Below are 5,533 nucleotides of genomic sequence, written 5' to 3'. Positions count from 1 at the left end.
CTATTCACTCCTGAACTGAAAAAAAAACAACAACAAGATTATGAGCTTGAGAGCCCAGTAAGTAACCACTAAAAATATCGGGATCACAAAATGTTCAATAATCTTTAAAAACATACAAAATGTAATATAATGAAATAAATATCAAACTGAACCCATAAATCTGAAATGGTTCAAAACAGATTTAATTTACCAAAATAACGAGCATATAAGTCCCCCAAACAACTAGTGCCAAAACAAAATATCAGAACTCATTTATTTAAACTCGGTGACCCGAGTCAGATTTCAGAACTCATAGGTTTACCCTCGGTGACCCGAGCCAGAATATCAGAAGCCGTTATTCTTCACCGACGGGACGGTGCGAAACTATAGTTTCTATGTCAGAAGTACGTGTCGACACGGTCAGTGTTTAACCCCCAGTAACAGGGTTATTGCACAGTTAATTGGGGACTACGAGTTTCTATAACAAAAATATGTCGGTATGTCCAAAATTATTATCAACACAAAAAAAATACTGAAATTCGGTGATCCCGTTTTTCTAACCAAAATTAATCCAATTATATCAAATAATCAACTATCACCTAACATAATAGTCCACATAAAAAATTTTTTATTTAAATCCGGAAATAGCATTAAAACAATTATATCATTTCTTAGCACTTCTTAAATGCAAATGTTCAGGAATTAAACAAATAATTAAAAAAAAAACAATACAGCCTGAATCCGGGTTTAAGCCCATCATAATTACAAAAATAAATAATTAATATAAAAAAATTTCATAAAAGCTCACGGGAGTCAGAACATATGTTATTATAAATCTGATAAAATAAATAAATAAATGCTCATAAAAGTCAGAATATATGATCAAAACTTTCATATATATTAAATAAAATTTAATTGAATGAATAAATGAATAATAATAATGATGATGATAACAGTAAACCATTACCAAAAATAATTAAGTGAACAAATCAAAATGGCAATTTATCAAAAGTCAAAAGTCTATATACTGATATTTATATGTGGTATACTTACTCGATTAGCTAACACCAAAACTATAAGCACCACGAAATTAGGGCTTCCACGTAATCATCCCTATATTTGAGAGTACATTCCAACTTATTAAAATGCTAAACATGTTACAAATACACAGGAATATACAGTGGATCAAATTCCTACCCTAACTATCATAATACTTAAAACATTCAATAGTCCAATATATACATATATTTTAACAACTTATCTATAGAACCTTGACTATTCCTTATAACTTAAGTAAATATAGTACCTAAAACAATTAATCAATCATAATATATATATATATATATATATATATATATATATATATATGAGTGGACTGCAGAACCTAAAACATTTTGATTCAATACATCAAAATTCGGTAGAACTTTCTGTTTACAAAACTATGCATCATTTTAATAAAAAGCAACATATTTTACACTAAACACAACATCATAACCCATAACTTAATATATATATATGTATGAATATATTTTCTAAATCGATGGACGCCACACGTACCAAAGACATTAATTCAAAAAAATAATAATAATAATAATAATAATATGAAATGGACGCCACGATGACCAAAGACATTAATTCAAAAATAATAATACGAAGTAAAATAAAAAGCAATTTAAAAAGAAACATATATATATATATATATTATTCTTATCAAATCAAGAATAATTAAGCATGAACGGAGGCATTAACAAACTTGCAATTCAATGTTGAAAAATTCATTGTGCAAAGGCCAATATCAATATGAGATAATCAATCCACTAGGCATACAATATAACCTTAATCAAGATCAATAAACGATGCCACGACAAGATCTAAGAAATAAAAAATTCCACCACTTAATCCCTAAATAAAACATTAACAATACCACAACAAGATCTAGGAGATAAATTACACCACTTAACCCTAGATCTAGGAAGCCCTAGATCTAGGAAGAGAACGCTTACCTCCGAACGATAACAACACGCCTATCTCCGTCCTCGCCTCCGGCATCACACACCAAAAAGAAAAAGAGAAAAGGAAAGAGGCAAGATCTCTCCCTCTTACTTGGTCCAAACGAGAGACTATATTGGAAGAAACAAAGGGTGGCGGCTAGGGTTTGAATAAGATATAAAAATTAAGAGAAAAAAAAAATTTAATAAAAAGGAAAGTTTCTTTTCCTCTTCCGTAACAGCCTTACATGCAAAACAATTAAATGAATTAAATAAAAAAAAATGTGTGGGGCCCACAACCTCGCACGTCATCACTTTGTGCGCGGCCAAGAACCGAAGCATTCTGTCGAACACCTAGTGAGCGTCAGGGTTGCTGGTTTGGATCTTAGACGCGATCTCTTCCGGTGAGAGCAGAGGGCCGGACCCAGCTGCTGCCATGGTCTCCAGCACGTCCAACTCGATCATGGCCTTCATCGTCATCGGCAACACGATGCCACATCCGAGGTCCATGGCGTCAGAGAATGCTAGTATTTCCTCCATTGGTGTTTTGCACGGGAGGTGTTTGTGTTTTTTCCAAAGAGAAGTGAGAGTTTGTGGGTACTTGTTAGAGATGTGTTGTTTGGCCTTGGTTTATGCGTACTTTTATAGTGAAACTTTCTTTTAAGAATTTTGTATGAAAATTATATCATATTATTTATTCATTATTATTATTATTATTATTATTATTATTATTATTATTATTTTATGTGTGTGGCTTCATGTCATACGGAATTGTTTCAGTTGTGTGATATCTGTATGTTGTGTGATTTATTAAATGATAGCATAATATAATAAATTATATTTTTTTAAAAAAATAGTGATTATTAATTTGAAAATTAAACATTTTAATTATATTCATATATAATCACAATATATTATGCACCAGAGAAACATATATATTTTGTTTTGAGTTTCGATTTTTTAATTGTTAAATCCCAAATTTATATTCTATTCACTTGGATTGATCTCATATTTCAAAATTGTCTTAAACTTTAATAATGTTTTTGAAATGAATTCTATTGAAGTTAAGTGAAGGCACTATCCGTCAAAGACATGAAAATTATTCTTTCAAAAATTCTGATAATAATTAATAAGATTATAGTGAAACATGTACAACTACTAATAAAAATATAAAAATATTATGGCATAAAAAATTATTTAATTTATAATAAATTTTATTGTAATATTTTTAAATTTTATAATTTTAAAAAATATTTTAATATGATAGAAATTCATCAAATTCAAAGTTCGATGATTTGAAATCAAAATTGGTTGCTTGATTTACACGAAAATAAAAATCAATGAAAGGTATGCATGGACCACTACTCCTAAAGTTGTCCTTTGGATAACTTTTTCAACTAAAATAAATTTTTTTTTGCAAGGACTTAACACCAAATTCGTAAGGTACTATAAATAAGGATATAAGAAAATCACTTGCCATTCCATTGCGTGGTTATTTACATATTTGGAAAAACCAAAATCTTGATTATGACAATACTAATTTTAACGTTATATACATATATTTAAATTTAAACATAATATTTGTAAAATATAATAAATATTCATTTTCAATGATAAAGTCTTGCGGTTTCAGAATAAGCCATACCTAAAAAAATGCTTAATTACTTTTAGCCGATTGTTTATTTTCTAGGTATCATATTGGTTTTTTTTTTAAAATAATTAGTTAAATTTCGATTTTTCAATATTAATGTCATTGATTGAACCCTATGAGTAAAAATAATGAGTAAAAACTTTGATTAGTTACCGAATTATTATATTTTTTATTTTGATCACTGACTCTTGATTTGTATCTTTTTAGTTATTAAATACCAATTCTTTTTCACTGAGAGGGTACCCCTGAGCTTCCAACTAATTTAATCTGACGTGGTTGCTAGAAAGTACAAGTCACCAATATTTAAAATTTGTTTAATCCAAAGCTGGGCCTGACACATCAGCTAGCTAGAGATAAACCAATGCAGCAAAATCTTTGTCAGCAGACCATATCAACTAAGTTTTTAATATAATACACTCTGTTTAGACAACTCAGCATCTTCTTTTGAGGGATCATCGTCCAGGGCCTTCATCCAAGAGAGGGAGAGAGAAAGGGGTTTGTTGTTCGAGCTCCGGAGATCCCTTTCTTCACCAATGGGGAAGTGAGCAACGAAGAGGAGGAAGACCAAAGCCCCACGCAGCCGCAACGACAGGTGTTAGAGCAAGAACAAAAGCCTTTTCTGTTTAGAACTTTGCGCGACTTGGACGGAAATGGGGAGATAAGACGTGGGAATGGTGAAGCACTTGCTTATTGTAAGTCATTTTATTATCTCATTTTTCCATTATTTTGAAATATGGAAAAGATATGGACTCTAGGAATTACATGCGCAATAGCTTAAACTGACCAATCTAGTAGGGTTTCGTGAGGTTTATCCGTTGAAGAATTTCCATAAACAACTAATTTATTGAAAGAGTGGGTATTTATGGTTAAGGGTTTTATGTGTGCCATGACATTCTTATGATAGATTTCCCAAACGACAACTTTTTATAAGGCCCACAATATAAATGTGTGTGTGTTTTCCATGTATAAGACAATACATTGAATATTTTATTCAACACTTGCTGACAACATATGAATTTTTTCTTCATTATTATTTTTTTGGGTGACATTGATTTACTCCCATTATCATAAGGCTAATCAAGATAAGGTGAGAATCTGTCTTAGACATGTTATCTTGATAGGCTGGAAATAATTTATGTAGAAATTTTTTACATGAGCAGAATGTCAGGAATTATTTTTAGGTGTAGTTTTGACTAAGTTTTTTTTTTTTTACTGATGTACCCCTTTGTATTTCATTTCACATCTCAATGAAAATATTCGTACTTCACAGCTAGACAAATCCCCATTGAATTCATCCATTGGATGTTCTAACATACAACATTGTTTAATATTTAATATTTTTTTCACATGTTACAATTTTAGTTAAACATAAAACATTGTATCAATTTCATTAGTGTCTAAACAGGTATGTCCTAATCTAATTAATTCACAATTAGTAGTATGCATCTGTTGAACTAATTTTTTTTTTGGACACTTTAGATGCTTCAAATACTTGGTCAGATCCTCCCTAGCAAAACTGCTTCAATCTAAAATATTGAAACATTTGCAAATCTATCAGCCTCACCCATGTCATTGGTATACTTGGTGTATCCTTTAATGTTATTCATCCAAAATCAATAACTGCAATAGTTTCTTTAAACACTACAAGTAGATAGTGTATGCAATAGTTTCTTTAAGAAATCTGACTTGAGAGTTGTTGTTTGGAGTGGAATTTTTTTTTTTTATTTACTTTTTTTTTAATGTCAGTACATGGAATTCTAACGCTGATCACAACTACTGTAGCATGAATGAAAGTACCTATTTATCAGCAGGTCAATGACTGCCCAACGACATTTAATTTTTTTTTTTAAATAAACCATAATTTATTAAAAGACAAAAAAGACATTAATATGTTATTCATACCTCCAACTCTATG

The sequence above is a fragment of the Dioscorea cayenensis genome, chromosome 2 (genome assembly GCF_009730915.1).
Source record: "Dioscorea cayenensis subsp. rotundata cultivar TDr96_F1 chromosome 2, TDr96_F1_v2_PseudoChromosome.rev07_lg8_w22 25.fasta, whole genome shotgun sequence".
NCBI lineage: Eukaryota > Viridiplantae > Streptophyta > Magnoliopsida > Dioscoreales > Dioscoreaceae > Dioscorea > Dioscorea cayenensis.
This window is presented reverse-complemented; position numbering follows the sequence as displayed.